Genomic DNA, 22,293 nt, shown 5'->3' on the forward strand with positions numbered 1-22,293 from the left:
GAAGGACGCTTGCCTTTCGGGTGAAACCGACTTTGAGGAGGCTTTTACTCCAAGTTTCGACCCCAGGGCTCAACATATAAATAGAGGGGTAGGGCTAGCACCAAAGAGAGATCAAGAAACACCAAGCCGTGTGTCGTCAACCCCGTCCCCTCTAGTTTATCCTCCGTCATAGTTTTCGTAGTGCTTAGGTGAAGCCCTGCGGAGACTGTTCTTCACCAACACCGTCACCATGCCGTCGTGCTGCCGGAACTCATCTACTACTTCACCCCTCTTGCTGGATCAAGAAGGCGAGGACGTCACCAAGCCAAACGTGTGCAAAACTCGGAGGTGTCGTGCTTTCGGTACTTGGATCAGTCGGACGTGAAGACGTACGACTACATCAACCGCGTTGATATAATGCTTCCGCGAACGGTCTACGAGGGTACATAGACAACACACTCCCCTCTCGTTGCTATGCATCACCATGATCTTGCGTGTGCGTAGGAATTTTTTTGAAATTACTACGTTCCCCAACAGTGGCATCCGAGCCAGGTTTTATGCGTTGATGTTATATGCATGAGTAGAACACAAGTGAGTTGTGGACGATATAAGTCATACTACTTACCAGCATGTCATACTTTGGTTCAGCAGTATTGTTGGATGAAGCGGCCCGGACCGACATTACGCGTATGCTTACGCGAGACTGGTTTTACCACCGTGCTATGCACACAGGTGACTAGCGGGTGTCAGTTTCTCCAACTTTAGTTGAACCGAGTGTGGCTACGCCCGGTCCTTGAGAAGGTTAAAACAACACCTGCTTGACAAACTATCATTGTGGTTTTGATGCGTAGGTAAGAATGGTTCTTGCTCAGCCCGTAGCAGCCACGTAAAACTTGCAACAACAAAGTAGAGGACGTCTAACTTGTTTTTGCAGGGCATGTTGTGATGTGATATGGTCAAGACATTATGCTAAATTTTATTGTATGAGATGATCATGTTTTTGTAACCGAGTTATCGGCAACTGGCAGGAGCCATATGGTTGTCGCTTTATTGTATGCAACGCAATTGCGCTGTAATGCTTTACTTTATCACTAAGCGGTAGCAATAGTTGTGGAAGCATAAAATTGGCGAGACAACAACGATGCTACGATGGAGATCAATGTGTCGCGCCGGTGACGATGGTGATCATGACGGTGCTTCGGAGATGGAGATCACAAGCACAAGATGATGATGGCCATATCATATCACTTATATTGATTGCATGTGATGTTTATCTTTTATGCATCTTATCTTGCTTTGATTGACGGTAGCATTATAAGATGATCTCTCACTAAATTTCAAGATAAAAGTGTTCTGCACCATTGCCAAAGTTCGTCGTGCCCAGACACCACGTGATGATCGGGTGTGATAAGCTCTACGTCCATCTACAATGGGTGCAAGCCAGTTTTTGCACACGCAGAATACTCAGGTTAAACTTGACAAGCCTAGCATATGCAGATATGGCCTCGGAACACTGAGACCGAAAGGTCAAGCATGAATCATATATTAGATATGATCAACATATTGATGTTCACCATTGAAAGCTACTCCATTTCACGTGATGATCAGTTATGGTTTAGTTGATTTGGATCACGTGATCACTTAGAAGATTAGAGGGATGTCTTTCTAAGTGGTAGTTCTTAAGTAATATGATTAATTGAACTTTAATTTATCATGAACTTAGTCCTGGTAGTATTAGCATATCTATGTTGTAGATCAATAGTTCGCGTTGTTGCTTTCATATGTTTATTTTGATATGTTCCTAGAGAAAATTGTGTTGAAAGATGTTAGTAGCAATGATGCAGATTGGATTTGTGATCTGAGGTTTATCCTCATTGCTGCACAGAAGAATTATGTCCTTGATGCACCGCTAGGTGACAGACCTATTGCAGGAGCAGATGCAGACGTTATGAACGTTTGACTAGCTCAATATGATGACTACTTGATAGTTTAGTGCACCATGCTTAACGGCTTAGAATCGGGACTTCAAAGACGTTTTGAACGTCATGGACCATATGAGATGTTCCAGGAGTTGAAGTTAATATTTCAAGCAAATATCCGAGTTGAGAGATATGAAGTCTCCAACAAGTTCTATAGCTAAAAGATGGAGGAGAATCGCTCAACTAGTGAGCATGTGCTCAGATTGTCTGGGTACTACAATCGCTTGAATCAAGTGGGAGTTAATCTTCCAGATAAAATAGTGATTGACAGAATTCTCGAGTCACCATCACCAAGTTAGTAGAACTTCGTGATGAACTATGATATGCAAGGGATAACGGAAACGATTCCCAAGCTCTTCGTAATGCTGAAATTGACAAAGGTAGAAATCAAGAAAAGCATCAATTGTTGATGGTAGACAAGACCACTAGTTTCAAGAAAAGGGAAAAGGAAAAAAGGGGAACTTCGAGAAGAACAGCAAGCAAGTTGCTGCTCAAGTGAAGAAGCCCAAGTCTGGTCCTAAGCCTGAGACTAAGTGCTTCTACTGCAAAGGGACTGGTCACTGGAAGCGGAACTACCCCAAGTGATTGGTGGATAAGAAGGATGGCAAAGTGAACATAAGTATATTTGATATACATGTTATTGATGTGTACTTTACTAATGTTTATAGCAACCCCTCAGTATTTGATACTAGTTCAGTTGCTAAGATTAGTAACTCAAAACAGGAGTTGCAGAATAAACAGAGACTAGTTAAGGGTGAACTGACGATGTGTGTTGGAAGTGGTTCCAAGATTGATATGATCATCATCGCACACTCCCTATACTTTTGGGATTAGTGTTGAACCTAAATAAGTGTTATTTGGTGTTTGCGTTGAGCATGAATATGATTTGATCATGTTTATTGTAATACGGTTATTCATTTAAGTAAGAGAATAAATTGTTGTTCTGTTTACATGAATAAAACCTTATATGGTTACACACCCAATGAAAATGCTTCATTGGATCTCGATCGTAGTGATACACATATTCATAATATTGAAACCAAAAGATGCGAAGTTAATAATGATAGTGCAACTTATTTGTGGCACTACCGTTTAGGACATATTGGTGTAAAGCGCATGAAGAAACTCCATGCTGATGGGATTTTGGAATCACTTGATTATGAATCACTTGGTGCTTGCGAACCATGCCTTATGGGCAAGATGACTAAAGACTCCATTCTCCGGAACAATGGAGCGAGCAACTGACTTATTGGAAATAATACATACTGATGTATGCGATCCGATAAGTGTTGAGGCTCACGGCGGGTATCGTTATTTTCTAACCTTCACAGATGATTTGAGGAGATATGGGTATATCTACTTGATGAAATACAAGTCTGAAACATTTGAAAAGTTCAAAGAATTTCAGAATAAAGTGGAGAATCATCGTAACAAGAAAATAAAAGTTTCTACGATATGATCGCAGAAATAAAATATTTGAGTTAACGAGTTTGGCCTTCAGTTAAAACAATGTGAAATAGTTTCACTACTCACACCACCTGGAACACCAAAGTGTAATGGTGTGTCCGAACGTCATAACCCTACTTTATTAGATATGGTACAATCTATGATGTCTCTTACCGATTTACCACTATCGTTTTGGGGTTATGCATTAGAGACAGCTGCATTCACGTTAAAAAAAGGCACCATCTAAATCCGTTGAGACGACACCGTATGAACTATGGTTTGGCAGGAAACCAAAGTTGTCATTTCTTAAAGTTTGGGGTAGCGATGCTTATATGAAAAAGTTTCATCCTGATAAACTCAAACCCAAATCGGAGAAGTGCGTCTTCATAGGATACCCAAAAGAAAATGTTGGGTACACCTTCTATCACAGATCCGATGGCAATATATTCGTTCCTTTGAATGGATCCTTTCTAGAAAAGGAGTTTCTCTCAAAAGAAGTGAGTGGGAGGAAAGTAGAACTTGATGAGGTAACTGTACCTGCTCCCTTATTGGAAAGTAGTTCATCACAGAAATATGTTCCTGTGACTACTACACCGATTAGTGAGGAAGCTAATGATGATGATCATGTAACTTCAGATCAAGTTACTACCGAACCTCGTAGGTAAACCAGAGTGAGATCCGCACCAGAGTGGTACGGTAATCCTGTTCTGGAAGTCATGTTACTTGACCATGACGAGCCTACGAACTATGAGGAAGCGATGATGAGCCTAGATTCCGCGAAATGGCTTGAGACCATGAAATCTGAGATGAGATCCATGTATGAGAACAAAGTATGGACTTTGATAGACTTCCCCAATGATCGGTGAGCCATTGAGATTAAATGGATCTTCAAGAGGAAGACGGACGCTGATAGTAGTGTTACTATCTACAAAACTAGAATTGTCGCAAAAGGTTTTCGACAAGTTCAATGTGTTGACTACGATGAGAGTTTCTCACTCGTATCTATGCTTAAGTCTGTCCGAATCATGTTAGTAATTGCCGCATTTTATGAAATCTGGCAAATGAATAAACAAAACTGCATTCCTTAATGGATTTATTAAAGAAGAGTTGTATATGATGCAACCAGAAGGTTTTGTCAATCCTAAAGGTACTAACAAAATATGCAAGCTCCATCGATCCATCTATGGACTGGTGCAAGCATCTCGGAGTTGGAATATACGCTTTGATAAGTTGATCAAAGCATATAGTTTTATACAGAATTGCGGTGAAGCCTGTATTTACAAGAAAGTGAGTGGGAGCACTACAACATTTCTGATAAGTATATGTGAATGACATATTGTTGATCGGAGATAATGTAGAATTATTCTGCAAAGCATAAAGGAATGTTTGAAAGGAGTTTTTCAAAGAAAGACCTCGGTGAAGCTGCTTACATATTGAGCATCAAGATCTATAGAGATAGATCAAGATGCTTGATAAGTTTTTTCAATAAGTACATACCTTGACAAGATTTTGAAGTAGTTCATAATAGAACAGTCAGAGAAGAAGTTCTTGCCTGTGTTACAAGGTGTGAAGTTGAGTAAGACTCAAAACCAGACCACGGCAGAAGATAGAAAGAGAATGAAAGTCATTCCCTATGCCTCAGTCATAGGTTCTATAAAGTATGCCATGCTATGTACCAGATCTATTGTATACCCTACACTGTTTGTGGCAAGGGAGTACAATAGTGATCTAGGAGTAGATTACTGGACATCGGTCAAAATTATCCTTAGTGGAATAAGGATATGTTTCTCGATTATGGAGGTGACAAAAGGTTCGTCGTAAAAGGATTACGTCGATACAAGTTTTTGGCACTGATCCGGATGACTCTAAGTCTTCATCTGGATACATATTAAAAGTGGGAGCAATTAGCTAAAGTAGCTCCGTGCAGAGCATTGTAGACATAGAAATTTGCAAAATACATACGGATCTAAATTTTGGCAGACTCGTTGACTAAGCTTCTCTCACAAACAAAACATGATCACACCTTAGAACTCTTTGGGTGTTAATCACATATAGATGTGAACTAGATTACTGACTCTAGTAAACCCTTTGAGTGTTGGTCACATGACGATGTGAACTATGGGTGTTAATCACATGGTGATGTGAACTATTGATGTTAAATCACATGGCGATGTGATCTAGATTATTGACTCTAGTGCAAGTGGGAGACTGAAGGAAATATGCCCTAGAGGCAATAATAAAGCTATTATTTATTTCCTTATATCATGATAAATGTTTATTATTCATGCTAGAATTGTATTAACCGGAAACATAATACTTGTGTGAATACATAGACAAACTAAACGTCACTAGTATGCCTCTACTTGACTAGCTCGTTGATCGAAGATGGTTATGTTTCCTAACCATAGAAATGTGTTGTCATTTGATTAACGGGATCATGTCATTAGGAGAATGATGTGATTGACATGACCCATTCCATTAGCTTAGCACCAGATCATTTAGTATGTTGCTATTGCTTTCTTCATGACTTATACATTTTCCTATGACTATGAGATTATGCAACTCCCGCTTGCCGGAGGAACACTTTGTGTGCTACCAAACGTCACAACGTAACTGGGTGATTATAAAGGTACTCTACAGGTGTCTCCAAAGGTACATGTTGGGTTGGCGTATTTCGAGATTAGGATTTGTCACTCCGATTGTCGGAGAGGTATCTCTGGGCCCTCTCGGTAATGCACATCACCTAAGCCTTGCAAGCAATGCAACTAATGAGTTAGTTGCGAGATGATGTATTACGGAACGAGTAAAGACACTTGCCGGTAACGAGATTGAACTAGGTATTGAGATACCGACGATCGAATCTCGGGAAAGTAACATACCGATGACAAAGGGAACAACGTATGTTGTTATGCGGTCTGACTGATAAAAGATCTTCATAGAATATGTGGGAGCCAATATGAGCATCCAGGTTCCGCTATTGGTTATTGACCGGAGATGTGTCTCGGTCATGTCTACATTGTTCTCGAACCCATAGGGTCCGCACGCTTAAGGTTTCGATGACAGTTATATTATGAGTTTATGAGTTTTGATGTACTGAAGTTAGTTCGGAGTCCCAGATATGATCACAAACATAACGAGGAGTCTTGAAATGGTCGAGACATAAAGATTGATATATTGGACGGCTATATTCGGACTTCAGAAGTGTTCCGGGGAAGTTTCAGATAAAACCGGAGTACCGGGGGGTTACCGGAACCCCCGGGGGGGTTAATGGGCCTCATGGGCCTAAAGTGGAGAAGAGGAGAGGCAGCCAGGGCAGGCCGCGCGCCCCCTCTCCCCCTAGTCCGAATTGGACAAGGAGGGAGGGGCGGCGCCCCCCCTTTCCTTCCTCTCTTCTCTCCCTTCCTTCCCCCTCTCCTACTTGGACAAGGAAAGGGAGGGGAGTCCTACTCCCGGTAGGAGTAGGATTCCTCCTGCGCGCCTCCTACTAGGGCCGGCCGCACCCCCCCTTGGCTCCTTTATATACGGAGGCAGGAGGCACCCCTAGACACACAAGTTAATCCACGTGATCGTTTTCTTAGCCGTGTGCGGTGCCCCTTCCACCATAATCCTCGATAATATTGTAGTGGTGCTTAGGCGAAGCCCTGCGACAGTTGAACATCAAGTTCGTCACCACGCTGTCATGCTGACGGAACTCTTCGCCGATACTTTGCTAGCTCGGAGTCCGGGGATCGTCATCGAGCTGAACGTGTGCTGAAAGTCGGAGGTGCCGTAGTTTCGGTGCTTGGATCGGTCGAATCGTGAAGACGTACGACTACATCAACTGCGTTGATATAACGCTTCCGCTGTCGGTCTACAAGGGTACGTAGACCACACTCTCCCCTCGTTGTTATGCATCACCATGATCTTGCGTGTGCGTAGGAATTTTTTTGAAATTACTATGTTCCCCAACAGTTCTCCCTTGTTCCTCTTTTCTAACGGAGTGTTTTCAGCTTCGTCATCTCCATTGTATGCTGCTCTCGATTGGCTTAACCTTTTCAAGGTTCTTTGGTCTCACTCGTTTGTCAAATAAGCAACTTAATTTTACCTTTCTTTTTCTCTTCCGTTTGCCCTCCGATGCCATTATAGATCTTGGGATGAGATCCTCTCGTAGTGGTGGAGTGTTGTGATGCCCCGAGACCAATGTGCCAGGTGTCCTCCAGTTATTCGCTGTTATTGCTTTGTCATTCGCTTGCGCGCTGCATATTGTCATGTCATCATGTGCATTGCATCATCATATTTTCAAAACTTGCATCCGTCCCGGCCTCCTCGTTCTCACCGTTGTTCGTTCTGAGCCCAGACACACTTGCACGCGCCCGCGGCATGTCTGAAATAGTATTTTATAAGTGTTCAGAAAATTTTCTCAGAATTGGATGAAAGTTGGTGTGCGGTGTTTTTATGTTGTAGGTAGGCCGCCTGTCAATTTTCGTCGCATTCGGAGTTTGTTTGAAGCCCCAACGGTTAACTATAGCGGCAATATAGTCGGTCTAACGTCGGACGTTTTCAGTCTCCGGAAACAGTCGCCGGGCCTCCCTCTCTTCTCTTCTCTCAGCTCGAGACCGTCTACACAGCTCACTACCTACCGCCAGAACCTGAAACCCTCTCGGCACAGCACTTCGAACCCCTCTCGCGCGCGTCCGAAAGTTGTCCCGAAACCCGACCCGGGCAGTCATCACCGTTGGATCCGGAACATCCCCAAACATCTACAAAACGTCACCGTTTTCTTATTTGGGCTCCCTAGCCTATTTTTCCCGACCGTCCGATTATGATCGGAGGGACGGATTAGCCCCTACCCAATACCTACCTGCTATTTATAGCAGATGAAACCCTACCTAAACTAGCCAACCCTAAAATCTAGGACTTCTGTCTCGTCGTCCGCCGCCGTTTTCCAAATCCTCCTCGGGATCCATCCCGATCCACCCAATCCCTCCATCGATCCAACCACCAATTCCACCATCGCGCTCCATTCCTCGATCTCCTTGCCCGACAAACTGCAAGCCGAGCCGCAGCAGTCCGTGTCCACCTCGCCTTCGCGCTCTCGGAGACGTTCAGTGCTCGCAGCCCTCGCGTCCGCGCGCCCGCAAAGCAGCAGCAGCAGTCCTGAGCGCCTCGTTCCCTCATCCTGCATCTCGATCCAGGACGCGGGCAGCGGCCTCAACCACCAGGACGCCGCCGCTGGACGAGTAGGTCCCCTGCCTCGTGTCCCTTTTCCCTTTATGCCTTCTCTTCTCTCCTCTAACCTACTGTCTTCTCTCCCGTTTGACCAAGTCACCGCCAGGGAACCCCGCCATGGATCTCCGGCCACCGTTCGGAGCCCTTGTCGCCGCGCCCGCCTGGATCCGGCCTGGATCCGTCGCCGGCGACCAATCTCCGCTCTGTTCCCGCCGTGAGCTGCTCGTTCCTCATCGGGGTTCTCTGCATGCGGCCGATGGAGGTTCCCAGCCCCCTCCCCTACTTCGTTCTACAGGGAGGACGACGCGCCTCTGCCTCGCATGGACCGCTGCCGCCGCACGTTGACCCCCGCCTCCTCTCTGCTCGCCCGTGTGGGCCTCTCCAGCTGCAGCCCAGCAACCGGCCTGCCTGGGCCTCTCCACCAACCGACTGGGCCTGGCCCAGCTGGGTGAGCAGCCCCAGCCTCCCCTGTGCACTGTTGGGCAATTCAGTTTCAGCCCATAGATGTTTTTTTCCAGCTATGCGAATTTGTCTAATATCCAGGAGTTTGGCAGTTTTATAGAAAACCCCCTGCTGTTCATGCATTTAATAACTCATCATCCGTGCACCGGTTTAAAATGAATTATATATGAAAGTTGCTTAGAATTTTGTCTAGTTTAACAATATGCAAGTTTTATCCATGTTTAAAATGTTTAAAATGCTGTTTGTTTAAATTTGTTTAAATAACTTGCTAAAATGATTTATTTCATAACTAAATAACCGTAGCTCCAAACTTAACAAACTTTATATGTAAATGGGATGGAAAAATGCCTAGTTTAACATGATGCACTCATCTAGCATGTTTAACAACTCTAAAATTATGTTTAGGGAAGAACAGTACCATAACCAAAATATGCACATCATGAGTTTCCGGACTTGTTGTTTGTCATTCCGGCCTCATTTAAACTTGCCTAGATAGGTTGTTTTCATTTTCTTCACCCTCTTGCCATGTTTAACAACATTTAATATTGTTGGGTACATAAACGAGATCAAACTAAATAACTTGTCATGGTGTTTCGTCAATATGCACCTTTGCATATTGAGCTCCACTTAACTTGTAGTGTTGTTTGTGCACTTTGCCATGCCATGCCCTCTTTAAACCGGACATGCATCATACTTGGTTGTGCATCTTGCCATGTTTATGTGGTGGTTGTTTACTATGTTGTTTGCTCTTTTCCGGTGTTGCTTCTTCGGGTTGGTTCCAATAATGTCGTGTTTGTGAGGATCCGTTCGACTATGTCCGTTTGTCTTCTTCATGGACTCGTTCTTCTTCCTTGCGGGATCTCAGGCAAGATGACCATACCCTCGAAATCACTTCTATCTTTGCTTGCTAGATGCTCGCTCTTTTGCTATGCCTATGCTGCGATACCTACCACTTGCTTATCATGCCTCCCATATTGTGAACCAAGCCTCTAACCCACCTTGTCCTAGCAAACCGTTGTTCGGCTATGTTACCGCTCTGCTCAGCCCCTCTTATAGCGTTGTTAGTTGCAGGTGAAGATTGAAGTTTGTTCCTTGTTGGAACATGGAGATGTTGTTCCTTGTTTGGAACATGTTTACTTGTTGGGATATCACAATATATCTTATTTAATTAATGCATCTATATACTTGGTAAAGGGTGGATGGCTCGTCCTTATGCCTGGTGTTTTGTTCCACACTTGCCCCCCTAGTTTCCGTCATATTGGTGTTATGTTCCTGGATTTTGCATTCCTTACACGGTTGGGTAATAATGGGAACCCCTTGACAGTTCGCCTTGAATAAAACTCCTCCAGCAATGCCCAACCTTGGTTTTACCATTTGCCTCACCATCACCTACTTTTCCCTTGGGAGTCGCTCTCTCAAGGGTCATCATTATTTTACCCCCCTGGGCTAGTGCTCCTCTGAGTGTTGGTCCGACCGAGCAGACTGCGGGGCCACCTCGGGGTAACTTGAGGTTTGGTTTTACTCGTAGGATGTCTCATCTGAGTGTGCCCTGAGAACGAGATATGTGCAGCTCCTATCGGGATTTGTCGGCACATTCAGGGGTGTTGCTGGACTTGTTTTGTCTTTGTCGAAATGTCTTGTAGAACCGGGATACCGAGTCTGATCGGAATGTCTCGGGAGAAGGTATATCCTTCATTGACTGTGAGAGCTTGTCATGGGCTAAGTTGGCACACCCATGCAGGGATTTGAACGTTCGAAAGCCGTGGTCGCGGTTATGGGCAGATGGGAATTTGTTAACGTCCGGTTGTAGAAAACCTGAAGTTGACCTTAATTAAAATGCATCAAACGCGTGTGTAACCATGATGGTCTCTTTCCGGTGGAGTCCGGGAAGTGAACACGGTGTTGGAGTTATGCTTGGCGTAGGTTGTTCTAGGATCACTTCTTGATCATAGTTTCTCGATCGTTCTTTGCCTTCTCTTCTCGCTCTCATTTGCGTATGTTAGCCACCATATATGCTAGTCACTTGCTGCAGCTCCACCTCATACCTTTACCTTACCCTTAAGCTTAAATAGTCTTGATCGCGAGGGTGCGAGATTGCTGAGTCCCCGTGGCTCACAGTTTACTTCCAAAACCAGCTTGAAGGTGCGGATGAGACCGTGCAGATGACGCAACCAAGCTCAGGAGGAGCTCGATGAACATCTTGTCCTTTGTGTTGTTTCGTTCTAGTTGATCAGTAGTGGAGCCAAGTTGGGGTCGATCGGGGACCTTGTCGCATTTGGGGTTCTTCTTTTATTTTGGTTTCGTAGTCGGACCTTGATTGTATCTGGTTGATGTAATGCTTTATTCATGTAATTGTGTGAAGTGGCGATTGTAAGCCAACTATGTATCTTTTCCCCTATTGTATTACATGGGTTGTTTGCAAAGATTACGTCACTTGCAACATTGCTTTCAATGCGGTTATGCCTCTAAGTCGTGCTTCGACACGTGGGAGATATAGCCGCATCGAGGGCGTTACATTTCCGGCGTCGCTGAATGTGGGCTGAGTAACCATGTTAGGTTGTACTGTAGTACACATGCCTTTTTTTTCAACATCGGCAATGCAACTGGGCCGACAGTTGTACACAATATCCTGGTCAACTTGCTATTCTCTGCCCCGCTGGGCTGCAAACTTTCCTAGGAGGTATGCATTAGGCTTAACAAGAAAATGGACTTTAAGAAATAATAAATGGGATGAAATTATAATAACTGGACAGTTACTATGCACCAAACACGTAATTAGTTTGAAAAATATATTATTTTTGGAATTTGAAAATTTTAATTTCATTACTTGTTGCGCGCGCAATATTTCGTTGGATTTTAACGTAATACAACTTTATTTTGAAATTATATTTAACCTGACTAGAAATTTCGGATAAAAATATTTCGGATCCCATCAAAATGTGGGATTTTTTTTTGAATTCTGTTTTGAGCGGTTGTTTGAAATTATTAATCATTGTCCTAGCTAGAAGTTGGGTTGTACTTTTAACAAACTATAAATGGGCTGTAGTAAATTCCATCAGAATTAAAGAATGGGTTGTACATTCTTACAAATCGCAAATGGGCTATATGTTCTCTGCCAAATCCGAGCTGTGGGCCTACTAAGTTGACGCGTACCAAGGGCTTTGTCAACTTAGTCAATACAAACGATTCTAGCTGCAGTGATCGTACGATGTCCATCCAACGACCGTAGTGCTTCTTCAACCTCTGGTCTTCTTGCTCCAGCTGCCCAAAGCAGCGCCGGTCGTGTAGTGTGCTCCTGCCTCCCGTGGCCGGCTGTGATGCCGGGGAGGCCTCACCGCCCCATACTACTCCCACCGCTGGCCAGGCCATCCCTCTGCTCACCCACACCCCCTGTTATTCTGCGGCGACGGTAGCCTCACACTGCAGCCGAACTAGTGAACCCTCGTACTCCTCTCCGCGCGGGCTTCCACTGCTGCGTCTTCCCCGGCTCTGCGTCATCCCCTTCCTACGCCTCGTCGTCGTCCAGACCACCGCCCTGGTGCAATCGGCGCGGCGTGGTCAACGTGGTCAACGGCCGACTTCCATTAGAAGAGTACTGTACGTGGAGAGGCTGACAGCTGGGTCCAGGCAGCCGCAAGGAAGTGCCTCCTTATTACGCGCAAAATAATTATTCCTCCACCTGACAGCAGGGACCAACCGGACGGACCACCTTATTTCGTGAAAAAAACGTTTCCCCCCAGACTCCTGGGACCAACCGGACGGGCCAGCGTATTTCGCGAAAAAAACGTTCCCCCTGCTGTCAGCTCGGACCCACTGGAAGTGCCTCCTTATTATGCAAAAAAAAAATGAATACTCCCCCTGCTAGCTGGGACCCACCATGGTGGGAGGATGACTTGTAGGCCTACTAAGTTGACTGGGACGGGGGCCTTTGTCAACTTTAGTCAATATGAACGATTCTAGATCCTGTGACCATACGATGTCCATCCAACGGCCGTAGTGCTTCTTCAACCTCTGGTCTTCTTGCTCCAGCCACCCAAAGCAGCGCCGGTCGTGCCGCATGCTCCTGCCTCCCGTGGCCGGCTGTGCTGCCGCAGAGGCCTCACCGCCGCCTACTATTCCCACTGCTGGCCAGGCCCTGCGGCGATGGCAGCCTCACACCGCAGCCGAACCAGTGAACCCTCGGACTCCTCTCCGCACGGGATTCCACTGCCGCGTCTTCCCCGGCTCCCCGTCGTCCCCTTCCTAGGCCTTGCCGTCGTCCATCGCCCTGGTGCTCTCAGCGCGGCGTGGTCAAGGAACGACTTCCATCGGACATGGACTGTACGTGGAGAGGCTGACAGCTGGGTCCACGGCCGCAGCAAGGAAGTGCCTCCTTATTACGCGGAAAATAATGATTCCTCCACCTGACAGCTGGGACCCACCGGACGGGCCACTGTTTTTCGCAAAAAAAATGTTTGCCCCTGACTGTTGGACCCACCAGCTACCTCTTCGCACGCAAGGAAGTGCGTCCGGGCAAAAAAACGATTTGCCCCCCTGACTGCTGGGACCCACCAGCTACATCTTCGCAGGCAAGGAAGTGCCTGACAGTCGGGACCCACCTGGTCGAAGCGTACGTAGCGTTGTCATTCTAGTCGCGAACATGTACGTACATATATACTGGTGGATGTAGAGGCGCGCACGTGTTGTAGTAGAGGCGCGTACGTGTTGTAGTAGAGGCGCGCATGTAGCATGTACACGTACGTACAGCGGCTAGAGTGCAAGAAAGAAAATACGGCCACGTATGTGTACATACGGGCGGGGTCTCGAACGCTTACTCGCGCATATGTACGGCCAGGGCTTGTGTACATGGCTGGGTCGGAACAGAGAAACAAGGTCGTCGTCGTGTTCATGGGGAAGCAACGGATTGCGTCGTGTTCATGGGGAGGAAACAGAATGCGTCGTGTTCATCAGGAGGCAACAGAACGCGTGGGAGCCAACTGGCTGGGTCGGAACGGAATGCATGGTCGTGTTCATCGGGAGGGCTTGGACAGAATAGGCGATGGAAACGAGGCCTGGCGTACCGCACAACGGAGGAAACGGACCTATTACGTTCGGAATGGGGTCCTGTTGATCGGGAGGGGTCTGGTGTAACGCCCCGAGACCGATGCGCCAGGTGTCCTCCAGTTATTCGCTGTTGTTGCGTTGTCATTGCTTGCGTGTCATGCATTGCATATCATGTCATCATGTGCATTTCATTTGCATACATATTCGTCTCATGCATCCGAGTATTTTTCCCTTTGTTTGTTTTGCATTCGGGTGCTCCTATCTCCTCCGGTGGTCCTTTCTACCTTCCTTTCGTGTGTGGGGGTTAAACATTTCCGGATTGGACCGAGACTTGCCAAGCGGCCTTGGTTTACTACCGGTAGACCGCCTGTCAAGTTTCGTACCATGTGGACTTCGTTTGATACTCCAAAGGTTAACCGAGGGACCAAGAAGGCCTCGTGTGTGTTGCAGCCCAACACCCTTCCAATTTGGCCCAAAACCCACCTAAACCTCCTCCATCATCTCAGTCGTTCGATCACGATTGCATGGCCGAAAACCGCACCTCATTTGGACTCTCCTAGCTCCCTCTACCTATATATATGTGGCTCTCCCTGATTTTTCGCGTAGTCCAAACCCTAACTTCGTCCTCCTCGCGCCCGGACAAATCACCCTCGACGCCCGGACATGTCCGCCCACCGCCGCGCGCCCAACCTCCGCGCGCCACGTGTCCGCCGCCGCTTCACCTCCACCGCGGCCCGCCGGGACCCGGATCGGGCCCGCCCGGGCCCGGATCTCCGCCGCCGCCCGCAAGCACCCCGCGCCTCCTTGCTCCGCCCGGCGCCGGACTCCGCCTCCACGCACCTCCCCGCCGCGCGCCGCTCCTCGCCTTCCTCCGGCGAGCCGCCGCTGCCGCCAAGCGCCACCGTCGCCACCTCCCCACGCAGTGCCCTGCCCGAGCTCCGTCCGGCTCACCGGTGCCCGGATCTGACACCGACCGGCCGGATCTGCGCCTCCCCGGCCGGATCTACCCCATCTCGTTCCCGCCGGCGGCCTTCCTCCCGGTCCCGGCCACCTCCAACGCTGGCCATGGCCGCCCCCCGCTTCGTCTCAATCGGGACCGGAGAGCCGTGCCCGTTGACCACGGGGAGAGCCAGATGGGCCTCTTCGACCGGCCCAGCTCGCCCGGCTTGCTTCACCTTCTCTCCTTTTGGGCCGAGCCCATGGTGAGATACGCCTCTAAATCCCGCCCGTGCGTTTCTTTTACTATTCGACGCTCAGTGCCGAAACCACTAAGTCCCCGAAGTTTCCAGATTCAGATGCCTCTATTCATCATGTTGTAACTTTGCATCAAAAACTCAGTTTTGCGCATGTAGCATATCAAAATGTTCGTCTCAGAGAGTACACTATTTCATCTCATTGCATCATTTTCATTTGAGCTCATATTGATGCCAAAAATTCTGTTGGAAGTGAGCTATTTGAGTTATTTGTCAGATCTGCTGCACCAAATAGCTATTTTTCATTTTTTCCATGATTAATGTGTGCATGATATGCCCCTAAGCTCTACATGAGTTTTGTTATATGCCATGCCATCTTTCCATAGGTGCTATCCATGTATTTTTGTGATGTGTGTGGTGACTAGCACAAGCTTGCAAAGTGGTGCATTCGTTATTGCTGATTTCAGGGACTTAGAGATTTCACTATGTCCTTGATCTGTTTTTATCAATATGCCATATGTTCATGTTGTTTCCTAGTGATTCGTGCCTCTTTTGAGGATGATCAGTAAGGATGATTTGTTAATATTGTGGTTGTCTATCCATCCATGTCTTTGTTTGCATTTATGGAGCAACCTAGCTTGAGTCAATCGAGCTCTACTTTTGCTATTTCGTGAATCCTGGCAGATTGTCTACTTGTTAGCGATTTTTCCGAGGATGTTGTTGTTGATCCGTGCATGCTAGGTTGTTGTTCTTGCCATGTCTAGCTTATTTAATATGTATTATTGATGGGTGTATGCTTAGATTGTCATGCCTTGCTTTGTAGTGAGTGCATCGAGCTCGTAAACATGCCTATTCGTTAACAGATTTGCATGTTCCAGTTTTTCTCTAAGTCTGTAACCTGATTATGTTTTTGCCATGTTCACATGCTTGTAATTGTATTTTCTGATCCCTTTTGGCTCAAGGTCACTAAGGGACTTTTGTTAAGCTCTTTGAGTAGCTCCATGACATGCTTTATTTTGCCATGTTAAGTTCCTGTAGCATAGAGTTTTCATGCTCCAAAGTGTGCTACCCGATCTGAAATTCCAGGCTTGTGTTAATTTCACCAAGTCTGAAATTTGTTTACCGTTTGCATTTTTTCCATGCTTGTTTGAACCTGTTAATGGATGAATTAGCCGTAGCTCAGTGTTAATCTTTTACCAAGCATCTTGAGTGCATCCCTTCCATGTATTTTGTTGCCATGTTTGAGTGCTGTAGCATATTTATCTTGTTGCATTTAGATGGCTACTTGCTGTTTATCGCAGACCGGTGCCATATTTGTTTTGCTTGCCATTTCCAAACCGTGCCTCCGATTTCGATGTTCTTTATATCGATTTCAACCGAAATCAACTCACCTTTCCAGTGGCACTCTTGGATTTCCAAGTTGAGGCCAGGTTCATTCATTTCCCTTGCAAATCATGCATATGCATCGCATACCGCATCTCGCATATCCTACCATGTTCATGTGTGGTTTGTTTACTATGTTGTGTGCTTCTTTCCGGTGTTTGCTTCTTCGGGTTGGTTCCGGTAACGTCGCGTTTGTGAGGACCCGTTCGACTACGTCCGTTTGTCTTCTTCATGGACTCGTCCTTCTTCCTTGCGGGATTTCAGGCAAGATGATCATACCCTCGAAATCACTTCTATCTTTGCTTTTCTAGATGCTCGCTCTTTTCCTATGCCTATGCTACGATTCCTACCACTTGCTTATCATGCCTCCTATATTGTTGAACCAAGCCTCTAACCCACCTTGTCCTAGCAAACCGTTGATTGGCTATGTTACCGCCTTGCTCAGCCCTTCTTATAGCTTTGTTAGTTGCAGGTGAAGATTGAAGTTTGTTCCTTGTTGGAACATGGATATGTTGTTCCTTGTTGGAACATTGCTTACTTGTTGGGATATCACAATATCTCTTATTTAATTAATGCATCTATATACTTGGTAAAGGGTGGAAAGCTCGGCCTTATGCCTGGTGTTTTGTTCCACTCTTGCCGCCCTAGTTTCCGTCATATCGGTGTTATGTTCCTGGATTTTGCGTTCCTTACATGGTTGGGTAATAATGAGAACCCCTTGACAGTTCGCCTTGAATAAAACTCCTCCAGCAATGCCCAACCTTGGTTTTACCATTTGCACTAACAACCTAGCACCTTCCCTTGGGTTCTGCAGAATCAAGGGTCATCTTTATTTTAACCCCCCCGGGCCAGTGCTCCTCTGAGTGTTGGTCCGACCGAGCAGACTACGGGGCCACCTCGGGGCAACTTGAGGTTTCGTTTTACTCGTAGGATGTCTCATCTGAGTGTGCCCTGAGAATGAGATATGTGCAGCTCCTATCGGGATTTGTCGGCACATTCGGGCTGTGTTGCTGGATTTGTTTTGACTTGTCGAAGTTATCTTGTAGAACCGGGATACCGAGTCTGATCGGAATGTCTCGGGAGAAGGTATATCCTTCATTGACCATGAGAGCTTGTCATGGGCTAAGTTGGGACTCCCCTGCAGGGATTGAACTTTCGAAAGCCGTGCCCGCGGTTATGGGCAGATGGGAATTTGTTAACGTCCGGTTGTAGAAAACCTGAAGTTGACCTTAATTAAAATACATCAACCGCGTGTGTAACCGTGATGGTCTCTTTCTGGCAGAGTCCTGGAAGTGAACACGGTGTTGGAGTAATGCTTGACGTAGGTTGCTCTAGGATCACTTCTTGATCATAGTTTCTCGATCGTGCTTTGCCTTCTCTTCCCGCTCTCTTTTGCGAATAGGTTAGCCACCATATATGCTAGTCGCTTGCTGCAGCTCCACCTCATACCTCTTACCCTTCCTATAAGCTTAAATAGTCTTGATCGCGAGGGTGTGAGATTGCTGAGTCCCCGTGACTCATAGATACTTCCAAAACCAGTTTGCAGGTGCCGATGATACCATGCAGATGACGCAACCAAGCTCAAGGAGGAGCTCGATGAAGATCTTGTCCTTTGTGTTGTTTCATTCTAGTTGATCAGTAGTGGAGCCCAGTTGGGGTCAATCGGGGACCTTGTCGCATTTGGGGTAGTCTTCTTTTATTTTGGCTCCGTAGACGGGCCTTGATTGTATCTGGTTGATGTAATGCTTTATTCATGTAATTGTGTGAAGTGGCGATTGTAAGCCAACTATGTATCTCTTTCCCTTATGTATTACATGGGTTGTTTGCGAAGATTACCTCACTTGCGACATTGCTTTCAATGCGGTTATGCCTCTAAATCGTGCTTCGACACGTGGGAGATATTGCCGCATCGAGGGCGTAACATCTGGCGTATCGCAAAACGGAGGTAACGAACCTCCTACAGTCGAAATGGGGGTCCTGTTGATCAGGAGGGGTGTGGCGTACCGCAAAACGGATGAAACGGACTTGTGTTGGAGCGCTACGGTCGAAACGGGGGTCCTGCTCATCGGGAGGGGTGTGGCGTACCGCAAAATGTGACTCCACGGGATACTGTTCATCTCCACCGTCGACCTCCTCCAGCCTCCACGGGCTACCGTCGACCTCCTCCAGCCTCCACGGGCTCCTGTTCATCCAGCCTCCACCGCGCGCTACTCCACCGGCTACTGTTCAACCACCCCTCCACGGGCACCCCTCCACCGTCTACTGTTCATCCAGCCCTCCACACCACGGGGTCCTGTTCAACCACCCCTCCACGGGCACCCCTCCATCGTCTACTGTTCATCCAGCCCTCCACCACAGCACGGGGTCCTGTTCATCCAGAGGCAACGCCACCGCTCACTGTTCATCCAACCCACCCAGCAACGCTCACTGTTCATCCAATCGATCGGCTTCAGTTAGCAGCAGTAGAGAAGGAATCACTCGACCGGGTTCAGTTAACAGCCATCGATCGATCGCTCGGGTTTAGTAACGCATAGCCTGTAGTGCAATCGCTCGGGTTCAGTTAGAGCCCAACGCCTCGCTCGGGTTCAGTTAGAGCCAACGCCTCACACACACGCGCGTACCTGTATGAGAGAAACGCGCATCGCTCGGCCCGCGACCTCCCACAGTAACCGGGAACTCCCTGAAATTTTCCTCCCCATCACTTCTACCACGGTTTTTTCTGTCATGGACGGCCCAAAGAATGTCATGCAGCTGCATCTCCGGCCCGCCCAGGACAAAAAGCCCATTTTCTGTCATGATTTTTTGTCATAGAAGTAGGAGCCCACCACATCTATGATGATACCGGGTTTTGTCACAATTATCGTCATAGAAGTGTCATATGTATGACAGAATTTTTTTTCATTCGACCCAAAATGTCACGGATGTGTCTTTTTTGTAGTGCAAGCCGGTGATGATGGAGATCATGACGGTGCTTTGGAGATGGAGATCAAAGGCACAAGATGATGATGGCCATATCATGTCACATATTTTTGATTGCATGTGATGTTTATCCTTTATGCATCTTATTTTTCTTAGTACGGTTGTAGCATTATAAGATGATCCCTCGCTAAATTTCAAGGTACAAGTGTTCTCACTGAGTATGCACCGTTGCTACAGTTCGTCGTGCTGAGACACCACGTGATGATCAGGTGTGGTAAGCTCTACGTTCACATACAACGGGTGCAAGCCAGTTTTGCACGTGTAGAATACTCGGGTTAAACTTGACGAGCCCAGCATATGCAGATATGGCCTCGGAAAACTGAGACCGAAAGGTCAAACGTGAATCATATAGTAGATATGATCAACAGAGTGATGTTCACCATTGAGAACTACTCCATCTCACGTGATGATTGGACATGGTTTAGTTGATATGGATCATGTGATCATTTAGATGACTAGAGGGATGTCTATCTAAGTGGGAGTTCTTAAGTAATATGATTAATTGAACTTTAATTTATCATGAACTTAGTACATGATAGTATTTGCATGCCTATGTTGTTGTAGATCAATGGCCCGTGCTACCATTCCTTTGAATTTTAATGCGTTCCAAGAGAAAGCTAAGTTGAAAGATGATGGGTGGCAACTACACGGACTGGGTCCATAACTTGAGGATTATCCTCATTGCTGCACAGAAAAATTACGTCCTGGAAGCACTGCTAGGTGCAAGACTAGCTACAGGAGAAACTCCGGACGTTGTGAACGTCTGATAGAGCAAAGCTGATGACTACTCGATAGTTCAGTGCGCCATGCTTTACGGCTTAGAATCGGGACTTCAAAGACGTTTTGAACATCGAGCATATGAGATGTTCCAGGAGTTGAAGTTAATATTTCAAGAAAATGCCCGAATTGAGAGATATGAAGTCTCCAATAAGTTCTATAGCTGCAAAATGGAGGAGAATAGTTCTGTCAGTGAACATATACACAGAATGTCTGGGTACCACAACCACTTGACTCAACTGGGAGTTAATCTTCCTGATGATAGTGTCATTGACTGAGTTCTTCAATCACTGCCACCAAGCTACAAAAGCTTCGTGATTAACTATAATATGCAAGGGATGGATAAGACAATTCCCGAGCTCTTCGTGATGCTAAAGGCTGCGGAGGTAGAAATCAAGAAGGAGCATCAAGTGTTGATGGTTAACAAGACCACTAGTTTCAAGAAAAAAGGGCAAAGGGAAGAAGGGGAACTTCAAGAAGAATAGCAAGCAAGTTGCTGCTCAAGTGAAGAAGCCCAAGTCTGGACCTAAGGCTGAAACTGAGTGCTTCTACTGCAGAGGGACTGGTCACTGGAAGCGGAACTGCCCCACGTATTTGGTGGATAAGAAGGATGGCAAAGTGAAAGGTATATTATATATATATGTTATTGATGTGTACCTTACTAATGCTCGTAGTAGCGCCTAGGTATTTGATAATGGTTTTGTTGCTCATATTTGCAACTCGAAACAGGGGCTACGGCTTAAACGAAGATTGGCTAAGGACAAGGTGACGATGCGCGTGGGAAATGGTTCCAAAGTTGATGTGATCGCCATCGGCACACTACCTCCACATCTACCGCTGGGATTAGTTTCAGACCTAAATAATTGTTATTTGGTGCCAGCATTGAGCATGAACATTATATATGGATCTTGTTTGATGCCACACGGTTATTCATTTAAATCAGAGAATAATGGTTGTTCTATTTATATGAGTAGTATCTTCTATGGTCATGCACCCTTGATGAGTGATCTATTTTTGTTGAATCACGATTGTAGTGATACACATATTCATAATATTGAAACCAAAAGATGCAAGGTTAATAATGATAGTGCAACTTATTTGTGGCACTACCGTTTGGGTCATATTGGTGTAAAGCGCATGAAGAAACTCCATGCCGATGGGCTTTTGGAATCAGTTGATTATGAATCACTTGATGCTTGCGAACCATGCCTCATGGGCAACATGACTAAGACTCTGTTCTCCGGAACAATAGAACGAGCAACTGACTTATTGGAAATAATACATACTGATGTATGCGGTCCAATGAGTATTCAGGCTCACAGCGGGTATCGTTATTTTCTGACCTTCACAGATGATTTGAGCAGATATGGGTATATCTACTTGATGAAACATTTGAAAAGTTCAAAGAATTTGAGAGTGAAGTCGAAAATCATCATAACAAGAAAATAAAGTTTCTATGATCTGATCGTGGAGGTGAATATTTGAGTATGAGTTTGGTCTTCATTTGAAACAATGTTGACTAGTTTCGCAACTCACGCCACCCTGAACACCACAGCGTAATGGTGTGTCCGAACGTCGTAACCGTACTTTATTATATATCGTACTTGTAGCGACCAGACCTCAAACGATCTGATCTCTGTGCTCCGGTGTCATCCCTGGATAAGTAATGCTGACACCACACAGTACTCGGAGGATTTATAACAGAGTAGCAATCACACACTTATTACATCGAGTGTCTCAATAGAGAACTTATTACAATAAATATGGCTTAAGGCCATCTAATAACGATAACATCGGAAGGCTTGGAAGATAAGTGAGTCCATCAACTCCAACGGCATCACTGA

This window comes from Triticum urartu, chromosome 2A, assembly GCF_056163025.1.
Source record: "Triticum urartu cultivar PI428250 chromosome 2A, HENAU_Tu73, whole genome shotgun sequence".
Classification (NCBI taxonomy): Eukaryota; Viridiplantae; Streptophyta; class Magnoliopsida; order Poales; family Poaceae; genus Triticum; species Triticum urartu.